Source organism: Puntigrus tetrazona, chromosome 1, assembly GCF_018831695.1.
Source record: "Puntigrus tetrazona isolate hp1 chromosome 1, ASM1883169v1, whole genome shotgun sequence".
NCBI lineage: Eukaryota > Metazoa > Chordata > Actinopteri > Cypriniformes > Cyprinidae > Puntigrus > Puntigrus tetrazona.
The window spans coordinates 2,086,440-2,103,739 of record NC_056699.1 but is presented as its reverse complement, the minus strand read 5'-3'; positions in this window follow the sequence as shown (position 1 = coordinate 2,103,739).

Here is a 17,300-nt window from a genome sequence, read left to right as displayed (position 1 = left end):
ATCGCTTAGAACTTTAAAGGTGATTTCCTCAATAGTTAGAATTTTTTGCACCCTCAGATGACCCTCATATTAATGGATGTTTTTTTCTTGCTTTATAAGCATAGATTCACTTCATTTTTATATTTGACGCTGCTTCACAAAACCAGTCATAAGGGTCAATTTATAGGTAGTTTAATTTTATTCAATTTAATTTCATTCAATGTAATTTGAAATGTAAACCTTCTATTCTTGAAAGTTTATCAAGCTACAAGTGTAGGATAAATCTGATCGGTTTTCCTCTAAAAAACAAAAACAATGCAAAACACAAAAAATCCACTATGCACTAATATGCAAAAATATTGAGCAAAAGAGAGGCAAAATATCAATTTTTAAAATGTACAATGGCTGGTTTATTCGATTACTAGATTAGTAGTAATATAAAAATATATACATATTTTTTGGTTTGCTTCTTTAAGTACTGAGTTGTAATTCATAATCAGTCAATAATCATAATCATTGTATGTGGATCCACCAATTAGAGAAGCTGCTGGCATCGTGTGAAGAACACTTAAAGTCCAGTGAAGCAATGGACAGTTTTATGTTTTCCCTTTTGCAAACACCTTTGCCATAATATTATTTCCCGTTAGATTTGTGTGTGTTACAGTGAGAACGACTGGATGTTTTCTCAGGAGAAAGCTGTGAGACTCAGGAGAGACTCCTCGTCGTCTCGAGTCTGAGGGTGGTCCATGTGAAGGAACGTGTTTAGAGGATGATCAGATCACCGTCACTTTTACCTCAAACACACACACACACACACACACACACACACACTCTCACACACACACACACACACACACACACACACACACACACACACACACTCACACACACACACACACACACACACACACACACACACACACACACACACACACACACACACACACACACACACACACACACACACACACACACACACACACACACACACACACACACACACACACACACACACACACACACACACACACACACACACACACACACACACACACACACACACACACAGACACACACACACACACACATACACACTCACACACACACACACACACACACACACACACACACACACACACACACACACACACACACATACACACACACACACACACACACACACACACACACACACACACACACACACACACACACACACACACACACACACACACACACACACACACACACACACACACACACACACACACACACACACACACACACACACACACACACACACACACACACACACACACACACACACACACACACACACACACACACACACACACACACACACACACACACACACACACACATACACACACACACACACACACACACACACACACACACACACACACACACACACACACACACTCTCACACACACACACACACACACACACACACACACACACACACACACACACACACACACACACACACACACACACACACACACACACACACACACACACACACACACACACACACACACACACACACACACGCATGTCGTTCCCATTGCCTCAAAGACATTCTGAGATCATCATTTTCACAAAAATAATGTAAGTTTTATGATTTTGAGGCCAAATTTCAAATGTGTTTTTAACATGATTTAGTCAGTATATGAATTTTAATCAATGCTACGTGAAACCTTTCTTATAAACTGCAAACTAGAACCAAACTAAAGCCGTCACGGTGTGGATGTGGGAAGGAGCACCTGATAACAATATCTCTATTAACAGGCTATGAATCTATGAATGAATGATCATTTCACAGAGAACCAACAGGAACTTATGTAAGCGGCATAATTAACTGAACACACCTGAACACAATGAGAATTAACAGAAAGGACAGAAAGTGGGGCACGCAGGAAAAACAACAACAAACCGTCCTTGAACGTGACAAAAACTTAACTGAGAGCATCTGCACTGTTTAATCTTCACGTCACAGGAAAGAAAACAGGAAAAAGGAACTTTAACTTTCTTTAACTTTGTGACCATGCTAAAGGAGGCGTGCATCGCAAGATCGATGTATATTATTTAAAAAAAAACCTACTATATGAAAAAGAACACGCATTGTCATGACCTTTGCATTTTAAGCTGCTTTAGTTTTAAAGAGAGATTCCCAGTTGATGCAATTAAGCATATATTTGAGTGTCAATTTATTTGGACCTTTAAAATCATATTTAGTTTTAAAGTGATTTTGCTCAAGCCACAAAAGTTGTGAAAATGCAAAAAGAGTTTTAGCAATCAGGTTTCTTAATACAAAAAGGTTAAAGAGGGCATTAAATTCGAGTTGAAGCACACTGTGTGTAGGTGTGTGTATGTTTTGTGTGTGTGTGTGTGTGTGTGTGTGTCTCGTACCCTTTAACCCCCGCGCGTCCTTCATCTGCTCGCTGTCACGCAGGAAGCCGTGCTCTCGGGAAGTGCTGTCGACGGATTGTTTGGAGTTAATAGGGACTTGTGAGAAAAGTCAAAGAGTGAAAGAGGGCAATTCACACACACTTGAGCCTGCGGCCCGTCCCATGTCTCCTCCACGCTTGCAAAGGAACGTGGGAAAAAGGGAGGGGGCGTGTTTGACACCGCTGCTAACAAAGAGTGACGCTACGGAAAACAGCAGAACATTAGAAAGCCACAGAGAAACACCAGCAGCTTCCTAGACTGTGTTTTAAGGCAGATTTACGTTCTGGCTGAAATAACAATGATGAAATGACATTGAATTAAAATAAAGTTCATTTAATGATCAGATTCTGTTTAGTAACAGGCCTCCTATCAAATCAAATCAAATTAGATAAATTATTTAGAAATTATTTATCACACTTTTAGTTTAGCAGTAGGCCTGTAATAAATCATTTGCCCAAAATAATGATACTTTTAATGGTGATGGTTTAAAAATAAAATTAAATAGAATAACAAAATTATGCAACAAAACTATGCATTTTTAGTCTAGCAATACAGCTATTTGGAGCAGAGAGAAATAATGCTTTATGGTGAAAGCAATCCTACACACACACACACACACACACACACACACACACACAATTTCTATTTTCAACAAATTCAGTAGTGCTGCCTAGTAGAGATTACTGGAGTCGCTGTCTTTGTAGTGTTCAGATCAGTCATGTCAGTCAGGATGCTTCTTCCTACATGTGTCTGAGTGAAACGGACCTCAGAACTGATGCTGGCCGTTCAGACGGAGTCTCCAGGAGGTAATGGATACGGGGAACGTCCGGCGTGTTTGTCTGTAACTGAACTCTAATGGGCTGCTTTCCCAGCAGTGGAGGAGATCTTCTGCTCCGAGACTGATGGAGAAACTCTAATATGAAGGACAGAGACCACAGATCTCAGAGAATCCATCTATCTGTCTCTCCATCTGCCCAATCTTTCCATCTATCATAAATCCTTATTTCTGTCCATCCATCCATCCATCCATCCATCCATCCATCCATCCATCCATCCATCCATCCATTCTTCCTTATTTCTGTCCATCCATCCTTCCATCCATCCATATTTCTGTCCATCCATCCATCCATCCATCCATTCTTTCTTATTTCTGTCCATCCATCCATCCATCATCCATTCTTTCTTATTTCTGTCCATCCATCCATCCATCCATCCATCCATCCATCCATCCATCTTCCTTATTTCTGTCCATCCATCCATCCATCCATCCATCCATCCATCCATCCATCCATTCTTTCTTATTTCTGTCCATCCATCCATCCATCCATCCAAAGATGATCACTTTTTTTGAGAACCGTTTAGACCTGCTTAATCAACCCCATCTTCTCTTTTCTCCTCATTCCAGGGCATTGTTTGTAACTTCTTCTCTTCCTTGTGATGGAAAAGTAAGAAGTGATGTTTTGGTTTTGAAACGCTGCCACGTGGGATTCCTGATCCTTCACGTGAAAACAGTCTGACAGTTTGGAGCAGGAGGGCCAAAATCTTCCAGCAGCCGACCACAGAGTTTCACAGAGAGCACGGGATTTATGTGCACCGAGGAGATTTAGTCAAAACACGACCCGATGAGGAAGAAACATCACCTCCTGAACTTCAGAAGGGTAATAAAACGTGCGATCCGATTGAACCTGGCGATGACGCTGGTGTTTGCGTCCCGCGAAGGTCAGAAGACGTGGTTTAGTGTTTGTGTGTATAACAGCAGGAGACAGGAGTGTCTGATTAGACACGGGCTTTAAAAAAAACAACGGGTTGAAAAATCACTTGTAAAACTTTGTTAGGCATCTCAAGTGATTGATTCAGCTTTAAAGGTCAGAATGACAAAGTGTGCAAGAACATGTTATTTTACTCACTGGGAAATCATTTTGTGGTTTGATGATCACGTGATACTGGAATATTTAAATTCTCGCCAATTATTTTGGAATTAGAGATAATTTATAATGCTTTACCTTGTATTTCAAAACCCTTATTATTTTCGTACTGAGCGGAAAAGATTCTTTACATATGTACATATTCTAAAATAATAATATAAAATAAAATAACATTCTTTTTGAGAATAAATAATATATATATATATATATATATATATATATATATATATATATATATATATATATATATATATATATATATATATATATATATATATATATATATATATATATATATATATATATATTCATATACCATTTTCATCCCAAATTAAGAAGAGAAAATATATGCAAATGTCATAATAATAATAATAATAATAATAATAATAATAATAATAATAATAATAATAATAATAATAATAATAATAATAATAATAATAATAATAATAATATAATTGGCTCATAAACAATATATTATGCAATTTCAAATATTTTTAAAATAAATTTGCTTTCATTATTAGCACACAATATCTTCATATAATCCACAAAAATATATTTATACAAAATATGTACAAATATACAAAAATGTGAATAAAAAACCTACAAAATATTCAGATTTTTAGACCTTTATATTGGAAGTTTTCTTTCTCTTAACCATCTCAAGACGTAAAAAAGATGACTTCTCGTGCTACAAATGACGTTAGCGAGTGCATATGTGTGTGATTTCGTGCAGGTGTGTCCTCCTCCAGTCACTGATCACACACTCATGTGAACTTCATTAGGGCTGTGTATCCAGTGACACAAGAGTCCTGGGCTGTGTGTCTGAGATGGAAAGCACGTGAGAAAGGCACCTTTGCTCTTATTTTAAAGTGCTATAAAATTCCCCCAGTTTGGACATCTCTGAAATCACCCTTAATGTTTGCAAGATCTGGCAGCGAGATCACGGCCGGTCTCTGCGTGAATATATGATGTCAAACTCGAGAAACGCTGCGCTGGCTGTAATTACACTCAGATGTTGAGAGCTATACAGATCCGTGTGGTAATGCATGTGTGTGTGTCAGATTATCAGACAGAAGCTGTTAAAGACATACAGCATCAGACGAGATGTAATCACATAATCTTGGTCCATTGTTTTATAACTCCTTCAAATGGATAAATCATATAGTGCTGTCAAGCAAAAGTTTTTGTTTACATATAATAAATGTGTGTGTACCGTGTATATATATTTTTTATTATATATATTTATTATATACATATATGTACTATATGTGTGTGTATTTATATATGTATAAAATGTTTACACATATGTACATTTCATATATAAGCATAATATATAAATGTATGCATATACACACACACACACACACACACACACACATATATATATATATATATATATATATATATATATATATATATATATATATATATATATATATATATATATATACATTTGTATTTATTATCATTCCAAAAATGGAATTAAAAAACATTTCAAGACATGAAAGTTTAACTTGAAAATATTATTTCAGTATTTTTCAGCCGTTTCTGTAATATATACATAGATACATCGATGTTGTTTTAAGCAAAAAAAGTCTTTTTATTTCAAGAAATCAAGACTCGAGAGGCCATTTTGCATCTTAGGTTGTTGTTTCCTGATTTAATCATGTTTAGATATGCATACAATAAAACAAAACACATGTTTAGTGCTTTTTGCATTAATATTTTTTTGCGGTATTTTATCTATGGCTGACATTTCCATGCCAATCCTGTCTGAAATCAGACTTTTAAAGCACATGCAAGCATATGTAATGTCATAAAAAAGCATTTAATGTTAACCTCCCTCATGGTTAGCCTGTCTCGTTAACTTTATATGTTTCACGCACTTTATCGATATTTGAATTGTAGTAACACTAGAAGCATTTTGAAATGACCATAAGGTTTGACCATGAGGCGTGCGTCGTATATCTGATATATTCAGTGTTATGTCTGAAGTTTTGTAACGTTCACTCGAGGAAAGCCACCCAGATTACTGATCAGAGGAAGCTAGTACAAGCAAACACACACCTGGCCAGAAAGCACAAACATCTTCATATTTTCCACTGTCCACTCCTCTGTTTTGAAACCTGAGCATTTAAAAAATTGCACAAATTTATAGTAGGAAATGATGTACTTTGAGTATTTTGGGCTCTGGGGTACATTTTATTGGTCTTATGCTTTGTTTTCAGAACATTTAAAATCAAAACAAGGGTAATGGAATCATTAAAAATAAAAAAAGCACTGTATTGGATCAAAAACAGATGTAAACACTTACTGAAACGTGTGACATGAGCCCCGCATTCACAAAATAGCTTTCACCTTCCTCACACATGCTTTTCTTTTCCGTTGCAGGTAAAACATACGTCTGGCGGACATTAAAGCAAACAGGTCGGTCACAGGCACCACAAACGCTGGGCTTTGATGGCGTGTCGGTTTGCTTTGGACGCGGGACAGGTGTTCTTGCTTTCAGTTAGAGATGATCGTGACATGCTCAACATGCCGCACAAACATCTTTCAGTCTGAATTTGTTTATTAATAGAGCATGAATATTCTCAGAGGAAGCTGTTTGCTGAGAGTCTGGAAAGGCATTACGTAAGTTTCTCGTTGTTGGTCTTGAAGCGTGAAGAGCTTCCATCCAGTGTAACACCTCGGTTAACCGTCTTTTAGCCAGTGCTACACCGATTCCCTCTTGGTTGGAAATGCTCTGTCTACAGCATTGCGTAGATGAGACAAAAACGAGGCCTTTGGGTGTGTTTTGGTCGTGCTGTATTTGCCAGTCGTCTAAGAAAGCGTTTGGAAAGACCTAAATGTTATCCATCCTGAGAGTTCACATTCAGGACACCACGACCAGCAGGACAGTTTTACATGACGCCTACAGCAACTATCGAGTGAGAAAGTGCAAAATGATGTCTATTGTGTCCTCATCACACTGGTACCAGCGCTGGGGTACTTTTAATACAAATGCATTGCATCATTGGTTTGCTCTTTTAAAAAAAAGTTAAATATTAACTCTTAAATTAAGATGCATTTACTAGACAGGCAAAATGAAATAATTTGCCTTGTTTGCAGGGGAAAGAAACTAAATGAAGTTGATTTTGATTAGATTGATTATCTGCCAGTGAGGTAAGGAAAATACTCGTTTTAAGAATATTTTACTTTGTTTTGGTTATTGTAAGCAAAATGCACTTCATTTAGATTTGTTTCAGTCAGGATTGGTTGGTCGACCACATAAACACAATAAAAGCATAGCTGTGGTTTAGCTGCATTTTAGTTTGTTCAAACTGGTTTCTGATGGTTTCTGCCATCAGAAATCTCACCAGCTTGAAAACATGGCCTTTACCTTAAACTGGTCTCGATGGATTTTTAAAATGGCCCAAGATGGCCATTTGGCCAGATATATTCCAAAACCAGCTTGACTATCTTTAGAAGGGACATAAACCATCTTAGACCAGCTAAAAACATTATCTAAAACATGGCTGATATTGTAAGACGGTTTTAGCTGGATATTTAACTTGATTTCTGATGGTTTAAGATGTTCTAGTTGCCAAACCATGTCCTCACCAACCTCTCGTTAACCATCTAAACTTGTTTTTGATGGACTTTTTAAGATTGCCCAAGCTGCTTAACAATCTAGACCATTTTGAACCATCAGAAACCAACTACCAAAGGTTGACCTCTTTTAGATGGGTTGACTTGATCTTTCCAGCCAGAATCTGCTGCTCAACCACCTAAACCAGCTTGGACCAGATAGAAAACACCTATTACTTTAAACAGATCTGAAAGAACTATTTTAAAATGGCGCAAGACGGTTTGGAAAGTTGGCAAAAAAGGGATTACCAGCCGGTGTGTGCGTGGCTGAATTGGTAGATAATCAGAAAGCAGCTAGTATATTAAAAAACACAACTTGATGGGTGGACTTAAAATTCCTGCCAGGATCTGATTCTCAAACCACATAATCTGAAACATGGCTGTTATCTTAGGATGGTTTAGGTGGACATTTATGCTGGTACAAGCTGGTTTCTGATGGTTCAAGCTGGTTAACAAGAGGAACTACCAGCCGGTAGATCACCAGCTACTACAGTCCCAAAACCAGCTTCACCAGATGGGTCGACTGCTGCTCAACCACTTAAACCAGCTTAGACCAGTTAGAAAACAGCTATTACCCAAACTGGTCTTGGTGGACCAGCTGCTGTGTGTGTGGTTGATCCGCTAAACCACCTTGAACCATTAGAAACCAGCTAGTATATTCCAAAACCCACCTTAAAATTGGTTTGACTCGATCTTTTAAGCCAGGATCTGTTGCTCAACCACCTAAACTAACTTAAAACCACCTAGAAAAAATGAGTTGTAACTGGTTTCGAATAGTCTTCTAACAAATTATGGTGACACTTCAAGATAAACTTCACGTTCAGAAGATCCGATCACCAGAACATAAAGAAACGTTTGCGTTTCCACCCGTTCCTTGTGTTAATGGCAGTAAAAGTGTTATATAGAGGGATCAGGAAGAGCAATTAGTGTTTTACAGGCAGGAACAGCGTTTCCACTCGAGATATTCCCGCATCACAAAGAGACGAGAGACTCTACAGGACCTTTTCCACAGTAAAAACACTGGCAGCAGTCAGTCGGTGAAACCGGCAAGCGGTCACAGGAAAAGAACTCTTATTCTTTAATGGAGCCTGTAAATAATTAGTCTAACGCAGCTGTTTATGAGCCGCACGATTATGTTCTGTACGGCATGCAAATCTTTTCCACTGAACGAGAGATGGGCAACACATCATAAGTCATATCAGCGTATGACCTGAACCGCTCTGAGATCTGAAATACTGGGTTATAAATGATGAGAAACCACATCCTCTGGATGACGTTCAACATCAACACGGACACTGAGTGAAATACTGAGTTTTCATGGAGCTGTTTTTAACACGAGTTGCTTTAGTGTAATCAAAGATTGTTGTAGAAAGCAAAGATGTTTGCTTGACGGGCTTCCCATTCCTTTCTGCTGCGCTGCAGGATGTACGGTGTTTCAGCGTGCTTTTTAAAAGAAAAACAACACAAAAATCAAGGATGCATTCAAACCGTAATGTAATGTTACAGGTTTTAAATAAATGCTATTCTTTTGAATTCTTTTTTTGAACATATTATCATTTTCTGAAGGATCATGTGACACGGCTTTTTGATCGCAAGGAATAAATTACATTGTTATTTTAAATGATAATATTATTTCACAATTTTGACAGTATTTTTGATCAAATAAAGGCAGGCGTGGTGAACTTTTGAACTGTTGTGCGCATATTGTTTCTGGTCTTTTGCCTGTTCATTTATATACGACTCATTAAAAATAAAATATTTTTCTTACAAAGTATGCAGTATTTATGTTCACGTGTGTTATCTGAGCGTGACGCACAAGAGCCTGTCCATCTTCACACACTTCTGCTGATTTAGTGGTTTCTTACGCTTTATATTTTTATGATCATAACTCTGAACACATGCTCTGTACAGTTTTATGGTTTTCATTTTTCTGTGGCTATAAATGAAGAAAAGTGACAGATAATACCAGTTTAGTCTTCTAAAAAAATAGCAAAAAATCTCATTCTAAATGAGAATTTATTTGAAAAAATAAAAATGTATAATAATAGTGAAATAAATAAATAAGCAAGCGAAACTGAATGTATATTTGACGTGTTTGGACTTTAGTTTTTTCTCAAAATACTACTATAACAAAAACATTTTTAGAAAAGCTAGTATGGTAATGTAGTAAACAGTGCACAAAAATGTACCTTTTAGCTTTTGTACCTTAAGTTTCCATCCATTTCTGAGAGTGCACTGAGAATGATATAATATTGGTGTTTATTTTCAGGACAGGAAGTGATGGCATCAGTTTCTGTGCTTTTGCTGACTTGATGTGCACTTCTCAGTGTGCAGGGAGCAGGATGTAGTCGGTTTGGCAGAGCTCTTCCTCTTCTGGGTGGCACACGGATGAAGTCATGTGGAGGTAAGAGAGGTGGAATAACACTGGAGCGGATCCGTGCAGACGCCATACGAGCCGTTCCTGAGGACATTTCACTCCAGACAATCTCTCAATCTCTCCGAGCGTTTCTCAACAAACGCAGACCGTGCGAAAGATGATTATTTCAACATCCATCTGCTCGTGGAACGCTTGTTTGCATTCTACTTATAATTCAGAGGTTGCTTCATAACATGCGACCGGATTGTGAAAACGCTCTGTTGTTGCATTTTTGCCATTTTATCTGAGTTAATCAGAGCGTTTGATGTGATAGACACACACACACACACACACACACACACACACACACACACACACACACACACACACATACATGCAAACTATATAATATATATATATAATATATATATATATATATATATATATATATATATATATATATATATATATATATATATATATATATATATTATGCTATAGTAACATTGTGTCAGCTAATTACGGTATTTAACTGTAAAGTTCCAGGAACCACAGCTACCGTTTTTTTACCGTACCATACATTTTACGGATTTAAAATTAAAAATGTATTATTAAATATATAGCAAAATATTAATACTAAATATTATGCATATTTAAAATACATTAACCTATTGTAAATACACAAGGAAGCACATTTCCTGTGCACACGGGAAGAGCCTTTTAAAAGAGATCTCATATCAATATGAACTGGCGTGCTTCGAATGATCTGAACCGGGTGAACTGGTGACTCGAGCGCAGGAGAAACATCTGAGATGCTTGAGTGAAAAGCTCGGTCCCAGCAGAAGTCTTGCTGTATGCTGTAGGTGTTTGACAGCAGGAAGGGCAGGTCCGTACTGTATATGAGCGTGTGAAACTGTACATCAGACGCTGTTATTACAGCTGCAGTCTCCACTGACTCACTCTCAGAAATCCCCGTCTCTCCCTCGCTGTGTGTTTGTGTATGAGCCGCTCCTCACCTTCACCGGAGCCCGAGGATCGCCATGACGACGCCGGGGATGATTGACAGCCAGGTGAAGGCTCTTTCAGCTTCACACATAAAAAAAAAATAAAAAAGTGTTAATATTTACCGAAAATAAAGCGAAAGCATTTCAAATCCTATCATAGCTACGCGCTTTGAATAGATAACAATGTATGTGTGACCTCATTTTTGAAAAATAATAACTAATTTGGCATATAAGACATTATGCCACGCATCGCCTAATTTATTTCAGTTCTGTGCATACAAATTGAAATAATGACAATGTAATATAATTTTTATCCATTAACAATATTAATGTTTAATATTAAAACGATCCAGATATTAACAAAAACATTAAATGATTTATTTATTTAGATTAAAGATCATAATATTTCCTTCCAAGCAGCCGGCGTTCCTTCAGAGCGACCCAGGCTCTGTTTCTGAATCCCACGATCACACTTGAGCTCCTGACTTTGGGTGGCATTGGCTCTCTGTGTCAGTGTTCTTACGTCTGAACAATTCAGTTTGTTTCCTAGAATCATATTCAGCCGGTGACACCAAACTTGAGAAGGTTTGTTTGGATCCGTCTCTCTCTCTCTCTCTCTCTGTCTCTCTCTCTCTCTCTCTCTCTCTCTCTCTCTCTCTCTCTCTCTCTCTCTCTCTCTCTCTCTCTCTCTCTCTCTCTCTCTCTCTCTCTCTCTCTCTCTCTCTCTCTCTCTCTCTCTCTCTCTCTCTCTCTCTCTCTCTCTCTCTCTCTCTCTGTCTCTCTCTCTCTCTCTCTCTCTCTCTCTCTCTCTGTCTCTCTCTCTCTCTCTCTCTCTCTCTCTCTCTCTCTCTCTCTCTCTCTCTCTCTCTCTCTCTCTCTCTCTCTCTCTCTCTCTCTCTCTCTCTCTCTCTCTCTCTCTCTCTCTCTCTCTCTCTCTCTCTCTCTCTCTGTCTCTCTCTCTCTCTCTCTCTCTCTCTCTCTCTCTCTCTCTCTCTCTCTCTCTCTCTCTCTCTCTCTCTCTCTCTCTCTCTCTCTCTCTCTCTCTCTCTCTCTCTCTCTCTCTCTCTCTCTCTCTCTCTCTCTCTCTCTCTCTCTCTCTCTCTCTCTCTCTCTCTCTCTCTCTCTCTCTCTCTCTCTCTCTCTCTCTCTCTCTCTCTCTCTCTCTCTCTCTCTCTCTCTCTCTCTTCTCTCTCTCTCTCTCTCTCTCTCTCTCTCTCTCTCTCTCTCTCTCTCTTCTCTGAGAGACACATGTTCATTTCTCTTCAGTGACCGCCGGGACGCTCTCTTTCAGAGGACAGCACTTCCTGGGACTCGTCGGTTAGCGCTAGTTATCCAGCGCGAGGGCCGAGCTTCAGCGCTACGCACTCCTTGTGTTTACTGCAACCTGACAGACTGATTCTCCAGAGCCCTGAAATATAATACACACACACACCCCGTCCACCCACACACACATTTGTTGTCTATAAAGCTCACAAATCATTTCTCTAAGCCCGGTTTAATCATTTCAAAACACGAGATTTGCTCCAAAACCCAGTGAGCTGCCTTTTCAATCTCCTGCCTACATACTGAAATCAAACATCATAATTGACTCCTCTTAAAGATTTTACATGCAACCAGTGCATAAGCTGCTGATTCAAATGGAGTCTGACTTTTATGGAAGCTCTTCCAAAAAGAGAGAGAAAAAAAAACCATTTTATCCCAAAATGCTTCAATGTGTAAAAAATTATTCAAAATCGCAAAAACTAAAAACCACTACATATAAACTCTAACAAGAATAACCAGAACAAAAAAAGAACATAATATAAACTCACGATTGCAAGGGAAAAAAGTCACTTTAGTTTTTCACTAAAGTGCATTCAATACTTTCAGTAAAATGCATGTAATGCACTTGATTTATATGTGAAGAATTCATGCAATTCTGCTTTAGGCCAGAAACATACATGGACCGCCAAAAAAAAGAGGGAAAGGGGAGGAAAGAGGATGGGGAAATAAAAGTAAAAATTTCAAGATATAAATACAGAATTTTAATATATAAATTCTACATGATGATGATGATGATAATTGTAATAAAGCATCTTTTTTAAACAATCAGAATTATATAAAATATAATGTAATTGCAACTTTTGTAATAATAAGTTATAATAAGAATTAAAAATAATACATTTTTTATCTCAGAATTCAGACTTTTGTCTTGCTCTTGCAAATTATGCCTTTCATTTTATTTATTAACTTTAATGACACTATTTTGAATCTCAAATAAACACGTCTTGACTTGACTTGAGCGTGTTATGAAAAACAAAACAAAAATACTAATTAAGAAATTCTTTTGCCGTCTAGTAAAAACAAGGTGTCCCGTCTCAAAACCCAGCTCAGTGAAGCCTACGTTTTGGACCAGTTCATGTCTGGACTGAGATATAATCCCTTTAAATACTATAGGCAGCTCACTGTTGGGAGTTTTCTTGAATATATACTGCCGTCTAGACAAACACGTTCGTGAACTTCATCTTAAATTCCCTATTTGTTTTTCTCTCTGTATTTATGTCTTCCTCGCTCTCTCTCTCGCTCTCACACGCTTGCATTGAATTTCTCGTTCTCCGCCAAGAGGCTTTCTGAGGCTCCAGACGCGGAGCTGCACGTTCACGCATGATAACACGACGAGAGAGAAACCTGACTCTCAGAGCTGAAGGATGAAGGAGGAAAGATCTCAGCCGAGAGCTGCATTCCTGATCGGGTCACGGGTGTCGGGCCGGGTCAGCTGGAGGTTTCCTTCTCTTGCTCTTGGCCTCTGAAGGGGATGTTTGAAGAGGTTTGGATGAAGCCCTTGACCGGGATCTCTGCAGACCACCAGCACTCCTCCAGGGCCAGGCTCATGTTTACTCAGGCCCTGAAAGAACAGCCGTCCGACGCGGCGAGATTCAGTCATCGCTAAAAAAGCACTAAAACAGGTTTCTCAGTCCCGTCAGCATCATTTAAACCTATTTAGATGAGAATTGAATCTGCATTAGCAGAAATTCCGATTTTTACTTTCATTTTTTGATTGCAGTTTATCTGCAGGAACATATTTAACATATTATAACAATATTATGTTCCTTCAGTGTATTTTCTTCAATAATTAAAATTATTATTATTAATTAAAACTGAATTAAAATTGAAATTAAATTAAATTTAATTAAATTTAATTAAATTAAACTAAATTTACAAACTAAAAACTAAAAAAACAACTAGTTTTGTCAAACTATTATATACATATATAACTTGCATGTAGTTTCAACTGAAGTACTTAATAATCTAAAACTTAAAACATAATAAAATATGCAGACATTTTTAAAGAATACAAATTACAAGTCACATCACATAATTACTAAGACATTTAGTAAAACAAAAGAGAAAATGTTAAAAAATTATATATATATATATATATATATATATATATATATATATATATATATATATATATATATATAGCACTTTTAACAATACTTTCAACAATATAACAAAATTAAACACTCAATTTGCAGTTTTTGAATTCAGAGACAATTCTGTGTAATCAAATCAACGATAATTGGTAGAAATTAAGTGTCACCAACTAAGCGAGCCAGAGGCAACTAACTAATTTTCCAGATTATACTTAATTGCAGTAAGAAGTGCCTGTTTATTGCGAATAAAATTGGCATACGCCACATACGTGCAGTTGTACAATAATGAGTTGAACTGCATCACTTTGATCAAAGCACTGTGTTTATATGAGGTACAGTTTAGTCGCAATATTTCCTAATTCTCGTTATTATCTCATTATGAGGGTGCATGCAAACATACTCGCTGATTAAAAAGAATAGCAGCAGAAGAACTGCAAACACACCGAATGACCAGAAGAGTGTAAAACGAATGTACCGGAGATTATTTGATTAGAAATAATGTCTTTTGATTGCAAATTACAGTTAGAGGCACTGAGAGACACGGGGAAAGGTGTTTTATGGAAAGCATCCATTTAATTTAATTGCAACCAATTGAGATAATAGGGTGACCCTATTATGCTTTAAGCGAATGAAAACATTCTGCAAAAGTATTAAATTTAAAAGCACACCATGCATAAAGTTACTGTCTTTCAAATGAAAGAAAAGAATGAACTCGCTCAAATGAGTCGCGTTAAAAACGAATCCTGTCGTTATTAAATATTAGTATATTGCCTGCCCACTTGTTGGTCTGGATGAAAATGCAGATTCATTCTTCACCACTAGGAGTCTCTTCTGTCTCCCTGCTCTCATGGCATAAATATACCTTGGTGCACTTTTTTTGCGAGACACGAAATACATACCAATAAGTACATATCACTGCAGTCTCCAAAAGAAATGAACACTAGAGGCAGCACAAAAAATTGACAGTTTCCATTAATAAAAAATTACTTGAAGAATATCATGTTATGACTTCAAAATATGAATATTTGAAAGCGTTAGCATCATTATACGTATCCAGCTTGGTGTTTTCGGAGTACAGAGATCAAATCTGTGTAAAAGGAAGATGAAATGACACGGATGCATTAACAAATGTGCTTTATATCGGTTTTGAATTTGAACACTGTGGGGTAGGTTTGGGGCTGATTTGGTGTAGGGCATATTTCCATTATAGAGCATTACATTTTAGCAAGAGTTGACCGATATTTTAATTCAGAAGCGCCTCAATGCATACCTATATCAGAGTGATAAAACGTGCCAGGGCTCACGTATTGAAACTGCGGCGAACCATGCAGTATAAGGAAGAATTCATATACAAATAAGAAAACGAAAGTGTTTTTGACTTTGCATGACCGTCAACCTGTTGTTTGCGCCCAAAACCAAAATATGAACCTCTCATAACCCGTAATAGAGGCACTTTAAGGAGATCTAATGCATGGTGTGTCAGCGCTCACAGCTGGAACGTGGCTCTGGGAATCTTCCAGCATCATGACATCATGTGTTATGCAAGCGTGTGATCCTCTGATAATGAGCTGTGACTTCAGTTTGCTGAACGCTAGATGCTGGATGCTAGATGGATCGCAGCGCTGCGGTGTCGTGCAACCAATCAATTATTCAATTATCCGAACCAAAGGAGGTATTTTGCAGCGTTCCCAAAAGCGGGATAAAGATGTTAAAAGCTCTTGGCTGCGGTTCCCGGGCAAATGATAGGAATAGAAACTCGAGCGAAGGGAGTGACTCATGTTTTGGTGGGGTTTGGTATGAGACGACCATCTGAAATATTTGATCATTACAGCTCGTGAAGTCATATTTAAATTCTTCCAGAAAAGAAAGACATTAGTGGATGTTTTTCTTGTAGCGCAATCAAGTGGCTGATATGCATGTGTGTCTGAGGAATACGGAGGAATTCAGGATCTGGAGCGACGCCGAATGTCCTCATGATGTTGTGCAACCTCTGATATCTCTGATGAACATGCCACATATTATGGGTGATGAAAGGTTCTTATTTTGCTTTCGGGAGTCCCCATCAACAGATTGACTGCATGCAAGGTAGCAAAACACTTTTATCGTCTTATAATATGCGTTTATTTTTACTGCACTCGCTTGTCGACTCCCAAACTATTTACTCAACGACCGGTTTTTCCAAAGCCCTCCAGTGATTGGTCGGTTTCGTTTAAAGCTGTGTTTGATAATGCTCTAAGAGACTCCTAGTGGTGAAGAATGAATCTGCATTTTCATTCAGACCAATGAGAGTAAACGACGCAATACTTCATGTTGACGTCACCTTGGGATTCATTTTAAAAACGACTCATTTCAGTGATTCGGAAATGACTCTTTCTTTTGAGGGACAATAGCATACATGTGCACTTTCAGATTTAAATCTTTGCAGGATGTTTTCATTCACTGTGTTACACACTGAACGATCATTTTCAGAAATCCATAATAGGGCCACTTTTATTTATCAGTTAGTTACTTTGTAAAGTG